Source organism: Notamacropus eugenii, chromosome 6, assembly GCF_028372415.1.
Source record: "Notamacropus eugenii isolate mMacEug1 chromosome 6, mMacEug1.pri_v2, whole genome shotgun sequence".
Taxonomy (NCBI): Eukaryota; Metazoa; Chordata; class Mammalia; order Diprotodontia; family Macropodidae; genus Notamacropus; species Notamacropus eugenii.
The window spans coordinates 84,278,186-84,299,735 of NC_092877.1; the positions used below are offsets into that span (position 1 = coordinate 84,278,186).

Consider the following 21,550-nt stretch of genomic DNA (forward strand, 5'->3'; position numbering starts at 1 on the left):
GTCATGGGGCAGCTAGGTGGCACAGTGGATAGAGCACTAGACTTGGAATCAGGAAGACTCATCTTCATGAGTTCGAGTCTAGCCTCAGACACTTACTAGCTATTTGACTTTGAGCAAGTTACCTAACCCTGTTTGCCTCAGTTTCTTCATTTGTAAGAGGAGCTAAAGAAAGAAATGGCAAACCACTCCAATCTCTTTGCCAAGAAAACTCCATATGAATCACAAAGTCAGACAGGACTTAAACTATTGAACAATAATAATAATATTAGATAATACCATTGATACTTTACTATGATAACTTTAATCTGTGGTTGAATTAAATCTTGGCTCAGAGATTAAATTCATTATTTCCCCCAACACGGAAATCTCAGAGTGGTCATAGTTCTTTTGTTGCGACAATATGTTTGATCTCCTGTGGCCTTAAAATATCTTCACAGTTAATAGAAATAAAAGTTAAAAACCAGTTACTGAATTATCACTGTAGTTATATTAAATATGTTTTAGTTATACTTTGATTTAGAGGAAGCATGGCATAGTATGTAGAAAGCCATTCTCAGACTCTGGAGGATCTGGGCTCATATCTTACTCTTGATATCCATTCCAGATATTTGTATATACAGAAGGTACAGAAGAATAAAGAGTCTTTGAAGGCTCTGACATTGCTTACCTGAGTGTCTGGAAGAGTGGTTGTGCCCTTGAAAAATATAGGGACTTTCTTTTCTTTTCTTTTTTCTTTCTTTTCTTTTTTTTAAATTAATTTATTTAACTTTTAACATTCATTTTTACAAAATTTTGGGCTCCACATTTTCTCCCCATTTGTCCCCTCCCCCCACCCCAAAACACCAAGCATTCTGATTGCCGCTATCACCAATCTGCCCTCTCTTCTATCATCCCTGACTTCCCTTGTCCCCATCTTCTCTTTTGTCCTGTAGGGCCAGATAACTTTCTGTACCCCATTACCTGTATTTCTTATTTCCTAGTGGCAAGAACAGTACTCGAGAGTTGTTCCTAAAACTTTGAGTTCCAACTTTTCTTCATCCCTCCCTCCCCACCCATTCCCTTTGGGAAGGCAAGCAATTCAATATAGGCCATATCTGTGTAGTTTTGCAAATGACTTCCATAATAGGTGTGTTGTGTAAGACTAACTATAATTCCCTCCATCCTGTCCTGCCCCCCCCATTGCTTCTATTCTCTCTTTTGATGCTGTCCCTCCCCAAGAGTGTTGACTTTAAATTGCTCCCTCTTCCCACTGCCCTCCCTTCCATCATCCCCCCCACCCTGCTTGTCCCCTTCTCCCCCACTTTCCTGTATTGAAAGATAGGTTTTCATACCAAAATGAGTGTGCATTTTATTCCTTCCTTTAGTGGAATGTGATGAGAGTAAACTTCATGTTTTTCTCTCCCCTCCCCTCTTTTTCCCTCCACTAAAAAGTCTTTTGCTTGCCTCTTTTATGAGAGATAATTTGCCCCATTCCATTTCTCCCTTTCTCCTCCCAATATATTTCTCTCTCACTGCTTAATTTCATTTTTTTAAGATATGATCCCATACTATTCAATTCACTCTGTGCTGTGTGTGTGTGTGTGTGTGTGTGTGTGTGTGTGATCCCACCAACTACCCAAAAACTGAAAAGTTTCAAGACTTGCAAATATTGTCTTTCCATGTAGGAATGTAAACAGTTCAACTTTAGTAAGTCCCTTATGACTTCTCTTTGCTGTTTACCTTTTCATGCTTCTCTTAATTCTTGTGTTTGAAGGTCAAATTTTCTTTTCAACTCTGGTCTTTTCATCAAGAATGCTTGAAAGTCCTCTATTTCATTGAAAGACCATTTTTTCCCCTGAAGTATTATACTCAGTTTTGCTGGGTAGGTTATTCTTGGTTTTAGTCCTACTTCCTTTGACTTCTGGAATATCATATTCCATTCTCTTCGATCCCTTAATGTAGAAGCTGTTAGATCTTGTGTTATCCTGATTGTATTCCCAAAACACTTGAATTGTTTCTTTCTAGCTGCTTGCAATATTTTCTCCTTGATCTGGGAACTCTGGAATTTGGCCACAATGTTCCTAGGAGTTTCTCTTTTTGGATCTCTTTCAGGCAGTTATCTGTGGATTCCTTGAATGCTTATTTTGCCCTCTGGTTCTAGAATATCAGGGCAGTTTTCCTTGATAATTTCATGAATGATGATGTCTAGGGTCTTTTTTTTTGGATCATGGCTTTCAGGTAGTCCCATAATTTTTAAATTGTCTCTCCTGAATCTATTTTCCCGGTCAGTTGTTTTTCCAATGAGATATTTCACATTGTCTTCCATTTTTTCATTATTTTGGTTTTGTTTTGTGATTTCTTGGTTTCTCATAAAGTCATTAGCCTCTATCTGTTCCGTTCTAATTTTGAAAGAGCTATTTTCTTCAGTGAGCTTTTGAACCTCCTTTTCCATTTGGCTAATTCTGCTTTTTAAAGCATTCTTCTCTTCATTGGCTTTTTGAACCTCTTTTGCCAATTGAGTTAGCCTGTTTTTCAAGGTGTTATTTTCTTCAGCATTTTTTTGGGTCTCCTTCAGCAAGGTGTTGATCTGCTTTTCATGCTTTTCTTGCATCTCTCTCATTTCTCTTCCCAGTTTTTCCTCCACCTCTCTAACTTGATTTTGAAAATCCTTTTTGAGCTCTTCCATGGCTTGAGCCCATTGAATATTTATTTTGGATGTTTGGTATACAGAAGCCTTGATTTCTGTGTCTTTCCCTGATGGTAAGCATTGTTCTTCCTTATCTGAAAGGATGGGAGAAGATATCTGTTCACCAAGAAAGTAACCTTCTATGGTCTTATTTTTTTTCCCTTTTCTGGGCATTTTCCCAGCCAGTTACTTGACTTCTGAGTGTCCTTTCCACACCCACCACGCCTCCAGATCTTCCCAGCCAGAGCTTGGGGGCTAAGATTCAAATGCTGCTTCCCAGCCTCAGGGCTTTTGGTGGGGGTGGGGCTGCTGTTCAGTGTGAGATTAAGTTCAGGTGCTCAGGTGGGGGCAGGGCCACCTCACAAGGCTCAGTTCCCTCAGTGGGTTTATGCTGAGACCTTCAACAATGGATTTGAGCTCCTGCCTGCTTTGGGAGCCCTTGTCTGCTGCTGCCTCTGCTGCTGCCTCCCAAGGGGGCCTGACTTATGGGGACACTCCGCTCCCCTCTCAGCCAGCCAAAAAGACTCTCACTGACCTTTATTGCTTGTGGGTAGAGGGACCTGTGAGCGCTGCTGGAGATTCCATCCCTGAAGCTTGCTTGGATCTGCTCCTCTCTGCACCACCCAGCCAAGGCAGGGCTGGGCTCTGCTCTAAATCCGGGGCACAACAGACCTTTCACATGTTTTTCAGGTCTCTCTGGAACAGAAATCTCCTCCCCTCCATTGTTCTGTGGCTTCTGCTGCTCTAGAATTTGTTGGGAGTTCTTTTTTACAGGTGTTTTATGGGCTGTGGGTTCGGAGCTAGCATACATGTATCTTTCTGCTCCGCCATCTTGGCTCCTCCCCCCTCTAATATAGGGATTTTAGACAGAGAGAAGAATTTATCTTTGGGGAAAAATAATGAATTCTATTTGAACTTTGTTGACTTTAAGATGTTGACTTTAAGATGCCTACTTGTCACTGAGTTGGAAATATCCAAGGGTCGTAGTAATACTGTACCAGAGCTAAGGAGATTGAGATAGTCTAGAAATACAGATCTGGGAATCATCTACATAGAGATGATACTTGAACTCATAGGACATAATGAGGTCATCAAGTAAGAGGGTATAGGGAGAGAGGATAAAAGGGCACAGAGCAGAGACTTGGGGTGCATCCACTGTTAGAAGGTGGGGCATGGGTGATGATCTGGTAAAAGGGCAAGGTAAGAAGCAGCCAGATAGGGAAGAGAACCAGGAGAGGAGTGTCAGAAAAGTACTGAGAGGAGGGAGCATGCCATAGGAGAAAAGTAATCAGAAGTGCATATTGCTTCCAGGCAGCACAGTGGACACAATAGTTGTGCAATAAGCCGTAAATGATTGACTGTTCATACTGTGTTCTTGCAAGGAGAAGACAGACCCAGGGGAAGAGTGATGTGGAATGTGCCTATATGGTCTTGTCATGTGGATGAATCACCTGAAGGGAAAATAGTAACTATATTTCAGTCTGATTGTATGACTGTTCAGCAGAGGTGTTTGATTTTTGCCAGAGATGAAATTTTCATTTTGTAGAATTAATATATAGTTCTAGATTAGGCAAGCAGCTTAAAAATTGCCTGGTATTTTTAATGTATGTTAAAATTTAGATCTGTCAATCAAGGTGGTGTTCCTATGAGGACATGTCGCTAAATGCTTTCCTTAAAAGAGCTTAAATTTGAAGCCATATTAGTTATTATTAATAGTTATTATCCATCATTATGTGACATGTAAAATTCATTATTTTTCACTACTTTTTAAGAGTGCTGTCAGATAACATGTTCTGACTTTAAGGGAAAAAATCATGCTCTGTAAACAGATGATATCTGAAAACAATATTTTTGAAGATTCATTATTAAATATTTCTCACCTTTCATAACCCATCAAGCAGTTTCAGTAGTTTGATATTGCTTATTTTGGGGGTGAGGGTTGTGGTGGGGTGTTGGCAGGTCAGTAAAAAGAACTGTTAATTTGGTATTAAGGGAACTCTTTTCTAAGCTATGCAATGTTTGACAAGTCTTAAGACTTGGCTGGGCTTTACCTTCCCCATTTGTAAAGTGGAAGGGTTGGACTACATAATCTATGATACTGATATAAATTATTTTTACAATTTGAAATGTGATTCCCTTTATTGTTCATTTTATGTTCCATGTGCATGCCTGCATGGAGTGGTTCATTCTAACAAATGATCTTGGTCTTCTGAACACTCTTAAATTTGTATATAGCTAAATGGTCGACTTTCAAAGAAAGAACTCAGTTTTTTTTTTGCAGGAAATATAGAGGAACTTACCAAAGTGATAGAAAATATTGCTATTGACTCATCGCTGTATTTTATAACCTTAGGAAGACTTTATTTAAATCCTGGCCACTTATTCTGTAACTTCCAGCAAATCCCATTGTCCCTGTGAGCCTCAATTTCTTTATCTGTAAAACAGAAATGCCTTTATATTATCCACCTCATTTGGTTTTTGGAGAAATGTGTTATAAGGTGACATGTAAATGTAAGGCTACTACAATTTTTAATTATCACTTCCTGTTATAACTCAATGGAAAAATCTCCTCTTTCTTTTTTGCTATCTCCAATGTAAAACTGTCAGATTCTAAAAGAAGGTTGTGAAGTTTCTCCACAGTTGCTGGGTGACAGACGCTTTTGTCTGTAGTCCTTCACTTTTGGTTTTACAGTTTGAATTTCACTCTTTTTTAAAACTTTAATAAGTTTTTATCTCCAGAACCAATTCCACACCTGCTGAAGAGTTTTGTACAGGAATGATGGAAAATAAGAATGTACTAAATCAAAAGAAAGACAAGGGACTTGCCGCCATTTTTTTTGGTCAGTGATGTAAAACAATGTGTTCATCTTGAATTCCTTCCGACAGCGCTTCCTTGTTAAAAAACACAAAGAGACAGCCAGCTGAGTACCAGCAGTGGTAAGGTGGCAGCATTTTGCATTGATCATATTAGAGTGAGCCAATGTCTGGCTGAGATTGCTGTAAATTTATTAAGGTTTCAGGAAAGGAATAAGTTGACTGTCAATGTTAAGAGATATATTGTCAAAAATCAGTTGATGGAGAGGAATAACATTTTGGGCTGTGGACGCTCAGAAGAAATTTAGGTAGAGAGCTTGTTTGGTTTCTCTCTCCCCTTCTCTACCAAAAGAGGGAACATGCTATGCATACTGCCTCTAATTTTCATTGGTCAGAGTAGGTCCAGGTTCTTCCAAATCCCCATTCACATAGCTTCTGTTGTGTCCTGATGAAAAAAGACTCTACTGACAGAGAATGTTGTTTATGTCAGTCATCTTCTATGTGCCAGACACTATGCTAAGCTCTAAGAATACGAAAAGAGGCAAAAGACTGCCCTTGCCTTCAAGGAACTCACAATCCATTTTCTTAATTGTGGCTGGAAAAAGAAAATACTTGACCAGCAGCCTTTTCCATATTTTTCCCACTGACTTGTCATTGAACCTATCTTTGATGGAGTCACACAGCCTGTCTGATTTGTCTTTGCTTCAGTGAAGACATTTGATATGACTGTAATGCACCAGACTAGCCTATTTACTACTTTCATCCCCCAGAAATCCATAGCTATGATTCATCAGTAGACATTGTCCTTCAGAGTTCCTGCAAGTTATTGCTGTTTTCCTTCTGACTCCCTTACTGTTTTCTTGGTTCATCTCATTATACAACAGCTGCTCAGATATCCCATTGTTACATATTTTCCTTTCATGTCCAGTGGCATCTGTTTTATAGCAAACATGGCTTGAGTGCCAGTATACTAGCTGTGCTCCAGGACATCATTATTAGTGATCTTATAATACATTGAGTTTTAAATAGCCTCATTAGTGATGCTGGCATCATGTCTGTAGTATATTCAGGTTCCATAGAAGATTGGAACTCATACTTTATGGACCTTTAGTTTTTGTCTATGGTTTGCTGGTTCATGGGTAGCATATTCTATCTTTAAATCTCCCAGATGATAGAGTATTGATTTTTTTTTTACTACTCTCCTGACAGTTGTATTGTATGCATATAAAAATCTAGGTAAGAAAGCTAATTGTGGCAAATAGAGTGACATCACTCAGCTCTCTATTTCTGGCAAAAGGTTGGCAAGAATCCTTCAGGACTTCTTTCATACTTTCTCCCCCGATAAAAAAAAAAATTCTCTGTGGCTTCACTGATTTGGTTACTCCTTTTACTAAAGCTGGAATGGACAGTCTTCATTACTTGCTGTGGCCAAGTAATGTGAACTCCTTAGTGTCTATTCCTCTGGAGATAAGGCTGGTCAAATTCAGCTAGGATGTTCCTTAGGTGAGAGGCACACAGTCATTTTAGGGTTAGCTGAGAAAGACATTGTAAGTCCTTCTGTTCTGTTAGCATTTATATTTGAGAAACTAGGGTAATCTTGACATCTACAGGAGACACCAGAGAATCGATGGAGGTCTGAAATAGCTCATCGAAGTTCTGGATAATCAAATCAAGTGATTACTATGGAAGGCATTTAGCTTGTATCACATAGTATAGCACATAATAAAGAGGGGAGAAAGGGACTGAGCATCTATGAAGTATCTACTATGTCCAAGAAACTGTGATAAGCATTTTTAAAAATATATCTCATTGGATTGAGAATATGCACTTAAATCTTTTTTCATTCTTTTCAATCCTAACAGTTCCACTACATCAAAGGATTAATTTGTGTTACCTAAAGTTCGCAAATAAAATAATTTAATGTATTGATTTTTCAGCTCTATTATGATGAACATTGAGTTTCTATCTGCCTCGCTTCACTGTCAGCATGGTAGAAAGGCAATAGGAACCTTTATTTTTTTAAACTCTATACTCTTTCAACCACAATCTTCTTGGAATATATGTATCTTTCATCTTGTAATATGAGGCAAAAGAAAAATGGAATGTAATATGAAAAATTTTCTTGTGTATTGGTAGGGTGTAGTTTCAAGGGGATATCTCTGCCATTAAAAGAAACTTAGCTTGGCATTTTTTAAATATATATTTATCAAAGTGACTAGCTTTTCCCTGAAGTTAAATGAAACTTCTTGTCATCTGTTTCTTTTCTAGACAGTATTCCTTTACGTATAAGCAAAAGAGTTGTTTTGACATAAATAAAATGAAGTGAATAAATAATTAAAAAGTGAGGATTAATAAGAAATAGTATAGAAAGCAAATATGCTACAAAATGTTGCACCTGACTGTACTGTCAATCTCTTAATTCAAAACTCACTTGGTAGAGTAATTTGAAATCCTTCCTAAAATGTGACAACAAAGTTGTTTTCTCTCCTCTTTAAGGAGGAAGGAAATAAGGAAAAATAAATGTAGGTTGGTGTTACATGTTGACTTCATTGGTGCCTTTGCTACATATTCATGTCTAATAAAATATGATGCACATTTAAATTTAGCATATGAAGAAAATATGAATGACATGGAATGCTGGCAAAGCAAAAGTCAGCAAGAAACTTAGTTTTCTCTGTTATTAGATATTTATTTGCTCTTTTAAAGGAAAGAGCCAAGAATTATAAAGCACTCTTCATAATTATAATGTCCAGTAAATTTCTTGGTCATTTTAGATGAAAGTCTTTTATATCTACGAGTCACCTTTCCAACATTTGATTTTTTTGTGACTACAAATGGACTCTTAACAATGGTTGTCATGTTCACTAAGACCAGCTCCTTTGACATCTTTCTTATCTCTACCAGTGGCATCATTTTCCCATTCCTCCACCCTCAAAGCCATAAAGTCCTTTATCACTTTTCCTTGGTTCATTCATTGAAAGGTCTTCTAAATCCATATCATCATTCCTGTTGTTTTCCTCACCTAGAATGCCCATTCCTCTCTTCTATTTGCCACTAACTTCGGTGTTTCGTAGAAGACCACTTAAGGTAGTCAGAGGAGAAATTTTAAGAAAAAAGTACAAGGAAGAACAATAGTGTAGCAGAAAGTACTTTGGACTGGATTTCTTTATTGTCTGGAAAATCCTTTATTGTACCTGACATTTTTGAGATCCAATAGTCACTTAGAGTTTTTGCCACTGTTATATATTTTTCTCTTGTTGTTTTATACTTTTAAGTTTTACATCCTTACATTACATATACATTAGCGGCAGGAAAGAGGAAGCTAAGATAATTAATATGATGTCTGGCACAGCAGTCATTTAATAAATATTTGTTGACACAATTTCCTGAACTTTAGATTTCTAAGGTCATTAAGCTTCTTGTTCTAAAGAGCACAAACCAGTCTTATCCCAGTCCTGTATAGCTGCTCCACGTGTAAAGTTTCATGAATTTCTTCCATTTTTGAGAATGCACTATGGGCATAGTGTTGTTCTAGGCACTACTCTGTAAATTCCAGGGGGACCCCTGAACATTGTATGCTGGTATGTGAAGAGAGCTGATGATTGGTTTTACGAGGTTGAGGCAGTGCTTTAAGGGCTTGGTGCAAACCAGTGAGGAGAGTCACTCTCCAGAGAGGGTTTGTTTTCTTTCTGATTATGTCACTCGTATTCCCAAGTGACTATGCTGCCCCTTGTGGAAACTACAGTTAACAAATTGGTCATGTGATATCATAGTTCAAATTCTCTCTCCACCTCGCTCCCCCCAACACACACATACACAGTATAACATTCAAGGAAAGGTAATTCTAGAGTATTATTTCAAGTTTTGCCTTTTTCAAAATTTCTGTAATGTCTTAACGATCAAATATATAAAGGAGTAGATCACAGTAGACATTATTCATAGATAATGCTGCAGGAAACATGCTAAATACATTGTATATAAAATAGATATGTATTTTAGGAATCAGATATACTCATTGTCATACAGCTGTTTTCAGCTGTGTCTGATACTTCATGACCTGATTTGGAGTTTTTCTTGGAAAAGTACTAGAGTGGTTTGTCATAGAAACCGAGGAAGACTGAGCAAAGAGAGTTAAGTGACTAGGATTATACAAATAGGAAGTGCCTGAGGCCAGATTTGAACTCCTGGGGATGAGACTTCTTGACTCCAGCCTACACCACTACACCATCTAGTTGTCCAATCAGATACATAGGATGTGAAAAATCAAGTAACTGTTCTAAATCATACTTTTTCTTAAGTTTGTTTTAAGAAATAGTATATAATGTCTAATAATAATTTCACCTATATTTATATGGCACTTTTAAAGTTTGTGAGATATTTTACATATATTATTTCACAATAACTCTAAGAAGTATGAATTATAGTTGCTACTTTCAGAAGAGTGAAGTGAATTGTCTGAAACTTTTTATCTCATAAACATTAAAGATATGATTTGATCCCAGATCTTCCTCATTCCAGGGCTCACTCTTTATGATGCCATGCTTCTATATGTGGAAAGGACTTGGCAAATGTACTGGAGTGGTTTGTTCAAAGTATATCTAGCACAGAACTTATGAACTTAGGGTACTGGATAGATTTCAGGAAGACTGTGAACTTCGACAGAACAATATTTTCTCTAACTTAAAACTAAAATTTAGCATTTCTTTCAATTTTTAAAAAAACATTATTTGGAGAAGAGGTTGAGAGGTCTGAGAACCCCTGATCTAGAATGATTATTAGTCACCAGAAGTCTTAGAAAGCCAGCATTGATATTCCATTTCTCTCTGGGAAGGAAATGAACTCACTCACTATGATATGCACAATTTACTGAAATTGTAATATGCCAGGAAATTTCTGAGTTTTATTTTATTTTTACTTTAATTTTTATCCAGAGAAGCTTAGTAACAATAATGGACCATAGCTTGATAGCATTATGAAGGACATTTTCAATAGAGAGTTAAAAGAATTGAATCCTGGAACTAGTAAATTTGTTATATGATGATATCTACATGCAAATATCATCATATTATGTATATATCATATCATTTGTATATATGCATATATATATTTACACACATATGTATTTTGTATATTGAAGGATAAAAAGGGGAGGCTTGGCTGATGCATGCATTATTGGATGGGTGACAGGAATAAGGGGAAAAAAGTGAAGACCAATTGTGAACACAAGAAGTTGAACCAAATCTAAAGAGTATGAAAGTCTGTTCAGGGGAACAAGAACTCAGGATTGAGTGTCAGAAGCAGAAAATAATTAGGAAAGAGATGTGAAAAAGTGTCATGAAATGATATGAGTTTTATGAAAAGGAAATTATTCCGGCAGCAGCATTGTGTATTGATTAGTGAAAGAGATGAGAGGGAAGGAAAGGAAGTTGTAGCTATCAAAGAAAGCAATGCCTAGGGCATCCATGCTTGTGGTTAAAAAAATGATATGGATCTAAAAGAAACCAGGCAGTCAGCCAATAATAATTTTAATAAGTAGCTCTTTCCCTTAGCCAGTTTCCTGCTCCTTCCCATTCTCTTCCATTTTCTTCTTTTTTCCCCAGTATGGGGACAGAAGGAAAGGAATGGGGGAAAGAAATGATTTTATACGTTTGTTTTGGATGGTGTAGGGGGAACCTGAGGACTTGAAGCCGCATTAGGGTACTCTAGGTCCTCAAGTGCAACCCTTTGACTGAATCCAAACTTCATGGATTGGATTCAGTCAAAGGGCTGACCTAGAGGACCACATGCGGCCTCAAGGCCTCAGATTCCTCACCCCTAATGCAGGATATAGTTTACCTTTCTTTTAAAGAAAAATTCTTTTTCCTACTATGCCCTTTCTATTATGTTTTCAATTCTTTTTATGTTTATTTTTAAAATCAATTTTGCTGGTGTCTTTGGCTTGTTAGATTATGAGATTTATGTAGTAGCTAGGTGGCATAGTGGATAGGGAAATAAACCTGGAGTCAGGAAGACCTGACTTTAAATCCAGCCTCAGATTCTTACTAGTTGTGACACCCTGAGCAATTCACTTACCTTTGCCTGCCTCAGTTTCTTCATCTGTAAAATGGGAATATTTATAGCTTCCAATTCTGTGGGGTTGTTGTGTGGATCAAATGAAATGGTATTTATAAAGCACTTGGCCATCCTTAAAAAACTGTAAAAATGTTAACTACTGTGGTTATGATGATTGCTAACTTTTCCAGTATTCACGCCTTTCACTTTCAGAAATCCATCCTATCTAAGAAATAATTTAAAAAATAAGAGAAAGGAGAAAAAAAATCAACAAAACAAATCAGTATTTCAGAAAAGTCTGAAAACATATGCAGCTTTCTAAGTGGGGTGAGGGTTTCTTCTGATAGCTCTTTGGGGCTTTAGGGTTATGCTTTTTCTCTATAATTTTGCAACATTCAGTTTCTTTAGTCATGCCTCAACCTTTGGGCATCTACATTTTAAAAATAATTATTTGTATCAGAAATAGTGCTGCTGTTTTTTAATGTTTTCGAGAACTTTGTTCTTATCACTGGCGTCACTGGAGTATAAACCTTACAGTTTAATCTTCGGATTTAAGGATTTAGACATTTTAGTCACTTTGTGTAGTTCCAGTTGCTTTCTAAAATGGTTGTGCTGATTCACAGCACTCCTCACAATTCAACTGTGTGCTTATCTTCCCACAATCCCTTCAACATTGTCTATTTCTGTCTTTTGTCATCTTTGCCAATTTGCAGAATGTGAGGTGAAAAATCAGGATTATTTGAATTTGAATTTCTCTTACTGTTTTTGATTTGAAATATTCTCTCATAGGCTACACAATTGCTTGTTCATATACTTTGTCTACTAATCTATTAGGTAATGGCATATGTATGTGTATGTACACACATGCAGTACAGAGTAGCCTAATATCCTTAGTGCAGTTTTTAACTTTAATAGCCTAAAGCTACAGTAAGACTTTTAGAATATCCTGTATACTTACATATTAATAGCTACATACACATGTATAAATGTATACACACATATATATGCACACATACAAATGTGCACGTATGCATATATAATCTGTTAGTTATCTATCTATCTTGGATACTTGGCCCTTATCTGAGAAATCTGATACAAAGCCTTTCCCCCATCTGATAACTTCATTTCTTATCCTAGATGCATTTATTTTCTTTTTTTGCAGAATATTTTCAGTTTCTTGCAGAGTTATTTCTTTTATATTTTGTAAATTGCTTCCATACCTTGCTTGGTTGAGAATACACACCCTGCATATAGCCATGAAAGGAATAGGATCTGCTTATCTTTTTTTTTTTGACTTTATATTATTTTAAACTACATATTTGATGTTTTTCGGTAGGAATAGTGTACAGAGTTGCAATGAAATTCTTAAGTCCTTCCAGGTGTTTTATAGGGAACAATAGGAGATGAGAGTACTGCTGATGTGTATCTTAAATAGAGGATATTTTATGGGAAAATGAAAATCATGAAGTCTATACATTTAAAGAATAGTCTTTTCTGTAACCCAGAATTAAACAGAGCAGTTTGAATTGCCTTCAGGAAAATGAAAGCTCTTTTCATGATGTCAAACTTCTCCTGGAAACAAATATCCATAATATTTCATGGTTATTATTGTATGACTGCCAGACATGGAACATAATATTCTCTGAAGAACTGAAAAGTTAGTTATAATACAGAGAGCAATGGAGAAGCACAGGGTGAGTATGAACAGGCTGCAATAGATAACAGTGTGACACTAAAAAGTGACAATATGAATATTTTTGTATGTATGGGAACTTTCTGTCTTCCATCTGCTTGGGGAGCATGGCCAGTAGTGGTATCACTGGATCAAAAGACAAAATTAATTTACTCTCATTCTTAATATAATTGAAAATTCTTCTCCAGAACAGTTGGACAAATCTGTAGCTCAGTCAAGCAATGTGTTAGTGTATATGTCTTCCCACAGCTTTTCTAATGGTATTTCCATTTTTTTCTTTTTGCTAATTAGATTGATATAAAGACAAACCTTGGAATTTTAAAATTTGTGCTTTTGTCTTATTTCTAGTGATCTACATAGCTTTCCTTTGATAAGGTCATTGACAACTTACATTTCTTTTGAAAACTGTTCGTTTCTTTCTTTACATCGATAGTGGGGAACAGGTTTTGCCAAATCTGTGATATCTTTTCTGTCAGGCTTTTATCTAAGATTTTTGACACTAAGATTTTCCCCCTGTACTTGATATTTTTTCTTCTCCTTATCACTATATTGTTTTTATTTGAATAAGTTTTTAAGTTTATATCTATTTTTGTTCAGTTTAAAATTTTTTAATCTGACAAATAGCAATAAACATGGACATTTTTATATATGTAAAGAAACTGAAAATGCACTGAAAATATCTTGTATAGTTTTTAAAGTGTATGCTCTATTTAGTGCCTAAGTGTAGCTCCAAAGCTGTCTAACTTATCTGTGTTGTTCCCTTAATCTACTCTGATCTCTCCTGAGTTTATTCTTTACATGCTTCGTTGATCTCCTCCTTACCCTTCATCCTTTTCTTCTTTCTTCCTCCTCCCTCCCTCTTTTTTTCATCCTTCTTCCTCCTTCCCTCCTCTAAGGTACATTCTATGATATACCAAACTATATGCCAGTAAATACCATTTTGTAAATTGAAATATATTTTAAAGTCAAAGATCAGGAAGGATTCACCCCCTATAAAAAAGGGTCACAATAATTAGAGAGTAAAAAAAAATATTAAATAAATTTAGTGTGAAGGGAAAGATGAATCTCTTTCAGGAGAGTCAAGTTTGAAATAAAAATAAATAAGGAGGGGTATTTGGTATGACAGATGAAACAATAAGTAAAGAATTGTTGAAGGCAGTAAGAAAGAGCTCATTTATGATTAAACATATAATAAGCTTTCTTTCATTCTGTGTATGTATGTGGTGGCAAGGGGCAGTAACAAAGATGTATAAGACATTGTCATACTTGTCCTCCAGGAAATTATATGGGTTACTGTAAAGTCGCGTATATTCTGGAATATGTAGGGTAATAGAAACATTCGAAAAACATAATCCTTCAAATTCCAAGACAGTGATCAAATGAACATACCAACTCTTAGGCTATATGACCTCTCCTGAAAGATTTGCTATTCACAAGAGTGAATTCTCGAGAACATAGAATTGGGTCCTTTGTGTGGATGCCTTGTCCATACAAAACATAGTTGTAATATCGCTGTGATATACTCTTTGCTTTCACCTCTCATTTGGATTGTGCTGGCTGGCAGGAACTGTGACCACATAAATAGCAAAGCATTCATTTCCATTATGAAATGAAGTATTGAAGGGACTGTGTGAGTGTTAATTTTACATATTCATAGCACAGTTGCCAGCCAGATGTTTATATTTGTATTTGTTCCAATTTTCAATAGGATAAATGGCAAATTAGAAATCCTTAAATAAATGCCATACAAAATTGTATTGGTAAATTGTATTGGTAAATTGGTAAATTACATACCATCCTGACCAAATACAATTTCCAGGAAGCCTTAACGATCAATGATTTAACAGGTTGAAGCAAAACATTCAATTAGAAGACTGAATACTGTTTACTTAGATGGCTTATGTAGGTTATTGATAATGATAACGGGATAAAACGGCAGCAAAATCCATTATGCAACTTTGGGGTTCTTTGGAGAAGAAGTTAAAAGAATCCATGAGGGGATAGAGGGACAATATAATGACAGCATAATGAAAATACATACATACATACATACATATCTAATTCTCTGAATTTAGTTTGATAGCACAACAGCAATTGCGTTAACAGTTTTGAAACCAGTACACAGAAAGGACAGTTTGAAGGAAATTATACCTGATATCTAACAAGATTCTTTAGTAATTAACAAGTGTATAATCTCCCTAACTTAGGCCATTTGCTCAGATCCCTAAAAGTAAAACTGAACAAAAACCCTCTAGCTCTGTCTTTTCCTCTTTTGTGATCTTATTTTCATCTGTTTTTAAAAATGACTACTTCTTCCAGTTTCTGAAGTTACTTCATTTGTCCCTCTTTTCCAAACTGATTCCTTATTGTATCTTTTACCTATAGGAGCCAAGGACTAGGGGATACAGCAAGGAATAGATATGGATTAAAGAGAAGTTTGGCAGAGTGGATAGGTCATCACTGGAGTTGGGAATAACAAAAATTCAGTTCCTGTCAGTGACTTTAGAAAGAGATTTCCTGTTTATATGTGGGGTATTTTTCTGAATTAGTGTCATAGAGATTGTGGTTTGTTCTAAACTGATGGGATTTTCATTCTTTATATTTGAATTTGGACGTAGCTCAGATGCAAATATTTGTTATGTGAAAGCAACAGATATTCAATGGATGCCATACTGAATAATATAACTGGCCAGATGGCCATGTGGCAACCAAAGTGTCCTGATGAGAGATGATGAAGGCATCTCACATTTATATGGCATTTTAAAATTTACAGAGGACTTAATACACAGGATCCCTGTAAAGAAGTTCATGCAAATGTGAATATCCTTATTTTTATAGATGAGAAAACTGATGCTCAGAGAAATCAACTTTCCTAGAATTACATAGCAAGTAAGTGGCAGAGTCAGGGCATGGATACAGGTCCCACTACCTCGCACTACCTCAAGCCATCATACTGCCTCTATAGAGATGAGAGTGGATAATAATAGCTGTGTAGTGCTTTAAGATTTTCAAAACATGTTACAAATATCTTGGATTATAATAACCTCCCCCTTTTTATTGATAAGAAAGCTAAGGCTAACAGAAATTAAGTAACATGCTCAGGATCACACAGCTAGGAAGTGTCTGAGGTTGAATTTAAATTCAGTTCTTTCTGACTCCACATCCCCTACTCTACTCAGTAATATTGAGTTCTCTGAACTAGACTACTTATTGTTCTCTGACCTTGACCTGTTTTTATCTCTTCTTTCATTCATTTCCTTCCATTATCCTCTATGCTGGAAATTGAATTCCACCTCATCTCCATCTGTTGTAATCCTTTTCTTTCCTTCAAAGCTTGGTTCAGTTACCATTTCTTACACAAAATGGTGTATTGCAATGGAAAACAAAACAAAACAAAACCCAAACCCCATATCTGAAGTTGCAGGCCTTGGTTCTGAGTCTTGCTTCCCACTGTTTTGTTTTGTTTTTCTTTTTTTTTTTTTCCCCTCCGTGGCTTTCAGCAAGTCGTTTCTCTATTTTTTGGCTCAAGATTCCTTAACTGTAAGTTAAATGTTGGATCATCTCTAAAGGTCTTTCTCAGGTTCAGTCTTGTAATTCTTATGTTTTCATAGAATAATTTCTATGTTTCCTTAATCTTTTTTACACTTAATCATATCTTATACTTAATATGGATTGTTACATCCTTCCCTCCCTAGTGATCTTCAAGCTCATTGAATTCAAACATAGCACTCCATCCAGGACTGCTTTTCAACCCTCATTGCAATAATACTTTTGAGTTCCCAGTGGATGGTTAACTTCTCCTCTCACGTTACCAGGGTTAATCCTTATGGGTTAGGGGCTGTTTTCTAGTACCATCCCTCACAATATCCCAATCAGACATGCTCCCCATTGATTACAAGCCAGAGTTAGGTAGAGCCAAAGACCAGGGCAAAGTGGGCTAAAGCTTAGAAAACACATATGACAAAGGAATAGTTCTTAGCTCCTGTTTGGACTAAGTCTATGGTTTTATAGAGTCTAAAAGCTGCTGCTGCTGCTATTGCTCTGTGTGCATGCATGAGAGTGTGTGTGTGTGTGTGTGTGTGTGTGTGTGTGTGTGTGTGTTCTGATGAGGTCATATTCTATGAAATTTCCTTTCTTTGGTATGCTATTTGCCTTCTCTAGCTCCTGGTTAGATGCATTGTTTGTTACTGGTCTCTCCTCTAAAATGAAATGGCCTTTGGAGATGGAAGAATGGAGATGGCCTGTTTCTAGGCTTATTTCTTCCACTGCTTCTTTCTAGTCACTGTCACAAGAATATGGCTGCTCAAAGTACCCTTGAAGCTTTACTCAGGAAGAGTTACTAGAACGGTCATATCCAAATAACTGTTCGATTGTCTGATGGACATTTGTCCAGAGGTGCGTCTAGTTCTTCAAACCAATTCTAATACGTTTCATCATCTGAATTCATCCAATGTTTCAACGTACTTTGTTCCTTCCCAACTATGTTATTCTTACCTAGTTTCTACCTTTGGTTCCTCAAAAAGGTTATCAGGGCAAAGAAAATTTTAATTAATTCCATTAATTGGGTTTGGAGAGTGTGAAAGATCCCTTTTACACAAGGATTGTGTCATCTTTTATCTACTTATCTATTTAGCACTAAACACTATCCCTTGCATATAATAGATGCAAAATATATGACTGTTGAATAGAATTGAATCTTGTATTTCATCCAGTTGCAGATAAAAACATTTTTTTCTGTCTGGTAAAATGAATAAACATCCTATTCATATATTTGGCATAGTTTCAGTAATGCCTGGAAGTCTTAAGAAAGAAGAAAGGACAACTTTAAGTCTCTTTAATAGCTAGGAGGAAAAGGTAAATAAAGTTAATTGTATAGCTTATAAAAGTTGTTGACATATTGATGACTACACTACTATTTGTGGAATAGGGACTCAGTAAACTTTATTTGTATGCTAAAGAGAGTGTGCAAGAATAATCTTTCTGAAGAACACATTTCTAGCTAGCTATGTCAGTTTTAAAAATTGAATTTTCTTATTTTCTTATGAACTTATATATTAGTGAGCATCAATATTTCAGTATACAGAGAACAAGAGGATTATATAAAAACTCTTATGTAAAACTTTTTAAATGAATATGTACATATATAACATATATGTGTATGTATATATGTATATTTATTTTATAATGTATACACACTCTGTAACTTAATGAGGTAGTAACAAAATCATTTTGTTTCTGCTTCTATATGTTTTTAGTGTTCTTTGCCCATATTTCCAAGGCTTCACCTTTTCCTATTCCTTCATCTTTTCTCTTAACCTTTTGTTCACATTCTAGTAACTTGAATTGTCTGGAAAAAATTGTCAAATGGTAGAGTATGCCACCATGATCCTAGTGACAAGCTAGATCGGATCCTGCCCATTGCCTTCTGTCTTGGAACAATAATACTTTCCATATATTGATAAAACTTGCTAATTCCACCATTTCTTTAAATGATTACACAGACTTTTGCTTAAATTATTCAGTGTCCTGGAGATACTTACCCAGAAGGTATTTCTACCTCCACATTTATAGAGCAAAACCCAAAGGCACATAAACTTTAATTACTGTATCAATTTGCTCAGCTTGTTAATGATGGGTTCACCATCTTCAAGTAACATTAATTGATCTCCATTCTCCTAGTACTTAAACAACTCTCTAGGAACGTTAGACCCTAACAAAGATTATATTACCTCTTCTTGGCTTATCTTTTGATTTAACTTTTCTTCCTCTTGGAAGTCCTGTAGATTCTATTCAGTATCTAGTGGGTCTTAATGCCTTGAGTCTCAATAAATGTTTAATGAGGAGGAACATTTTTAGCTCAACTACCAGTTCTTATGAGGGATCTTTCCGAATTTCCCCAGTAGATAGTGTCCCCGCAGCCATCGTCTTCAAGAATAATTTGCATTAAAAAAGAGAATTTGCTTATCTGTGTACAAGTTGTTTCTTCTAGGTAAAATGTGAGCTCCTTGAGGGGATAAAGTAGTATTTTTTATTTTCTTTGCCTTGAATACCTAGTATATAGGCATGACAACTGCTGCACAATAGGTGTTTAGTAAATGCTTGTTGAAATTGAAGCACAAACTATCAACCACAACAAACATTCATTAAGGGCCCACTATGTTTAGGGCAAATGCAATATGAACAATTCTGAGTATTCCTACTACAATATGTGGTTTTTGTTCTCCAGAGGCTTTGAGTATAGTTATGGACAAAGAGCATACGCAATAGCAATGTAAAGTAATATATACTAAACCCAAGTGTTTGGTCACAACAGTATGCGTTAAAGGAGGTAAAGTGTGTGTGTGTGTGTGTGTGTGTGTGTGTGTGTGTTCTTTCTTCCTTCCTTGCCGAAGAAGACCATGCCATCAGAGAAATAATGACATGACTTGAACTTGACTTTGTTTTGAGTGAGGGAGTGCTGTGCAGGTCACCAGCCTCACTTCCCCTCAAAGTCATCTGAATCCAGTGACCAGATATTCATCAGGATAACTGGAGATGACCCCAGATGAGGCAGTTGGGGTTAAGTGAGGCTGGTGTGCCCAAGGTCACACAGCTAGTGAGTGTCAAGTGTCTGAGGTGAGATCTGAACTCAGGTCCTCCTGACTCCTGCACTGGTGCTCTAAAAGAGGTAAAGTGATGTCCCTAAGGACTGCCAACGTTGGGCAGCACTATTCAGGAGTGTACAAACTCCATGAACAGAGTGACTTCTTTGTTTTTGTAAGTGTAGCTACTAGCCCATACCCTGTACATAATAGCTCCTCAAAAAGGCTCATTAAACAATTGGAACTTGAACTTGGTCTTGAAGGAAGGAATGACAAGATATGTTATGTGGATATAGTTTCAATTTGTGTTTATGTGTGTATGTGTGTGTGTGTGTGTGTGTGTGTGTGTGTTCTTTGATTCCTTTTGTCCTTTTATGATGTCCTTGTTGGAGGTGGGAAGGGATAGTGGATTGTAGTGGATACAGTAATACATTTTGCAAAATGTTTTGGAGCTCTGTTCTGCTATTTTTTAATCTCTCAGGGTTGAAGTTTCTGTATGTGGAAGATACAGAATATCCCCTGGATATTCTGTGAGGCGCCTTCTACTTCTAAATTTCTATGATTCCTAATTCTGTTTTCTGGGTATTTTATTTTTCTTTTCCAGGTACCACAACATGTTCTTTTTTTATATAGTGTATTAATTTATTTATTTCTAGTTTTCAGCATTCACTTCCATAAGTTTTAATTTTCTCCTCCTCCCCAAGACAACATGCAATCTGATATGGCTCTACACATATATTCCTATTAAACTCACTTTCACATTAGTCACATTGCCTAGAAGAATCATAACAAATCTGAGAAACCAGGAGAGAAAACATAACAAAACAAAACACAACCAAATGATAAAAGAAAATAGTCTACTTCACTCTGCATTCTGATTCCATAGTTCTTTCTCTGGATGTGGATGGCATTTACCATCATGAGTCCTTTGGAATTGTAAGTCTTTGCATTGCTGAAAATGGCTAAGTATTCCATTTTTTAACTCAGTACCTGGTGACCATTTCTCAGTTCTCATTCTTTTCCACCTTTCTGCAGGATGATGCTGTAGGCCAATGTCTCCTCTTGGATACTGTCTCTGTTTTGGGTTTTCCCAATTTTAATTTCTCATTTCTCCTCTTTCCTTTGCTACATATGCCACACCCACATCTTAAATTCATTTGCCTTGGTAGTGTACTTTCCAGGGATGTGCACATTGACAATGAGGTTGATGCATGCATTGCCAGAGCTAGCTCAGTGTTTGGGAGACTCCAAAGAAAAGTTTGAGAGAGAAGAGGTATTAGACTGACTTCCAAACTGAATGTCTACAGAGCCGTTGTGCTGACCTCATTGTTGTATGCCTGTGAAACATGGACGGTGCCATGCAAGGAAACTGAATTGCTTCCATTTGAACTGTCTTAGGAAGATTCTGAGGATCACCTGGCAGGATAAGTACCAGACACTGAAGTCCTTGCTCAAGCTGAACTGAAAAGCATTCAAACTATGCTTCATTGAGTGTAACTCCAATGGGCTGGTCATGTTGTTTGAATGCAAAATATGCACTTGCCCAAAAGACTATTTTATGGAGAACTCACATGAGGTAGGTGATCACGTGGGGGTCAGAAGAAGCAATACAAGGACACTGTCAAGGTCTCTCTCAAGAACTTTGGATTTGATTGCAACATGGGAGACACTGGCACAGGACCCCTCAGCATGGCATGCCCACATCAAAAAGGGTGCTGTGCTCTACAAGCAGAGCAGAATTGAGAC

General features: G+C 36.6%; 1 protein-coding gene across 4 annotated transcripts in view; it reads left to right on the forward strand.

The window, feature by feature from the left end:
- PCDH7 (protocadherin 7) overlaps positions 1-21,550 on the forward strand; it is a 494,834-nt gene that overhangs the window by 154,611 nt on the left and 318,673 nt on the right. The window lies entirely within an intron of this gene.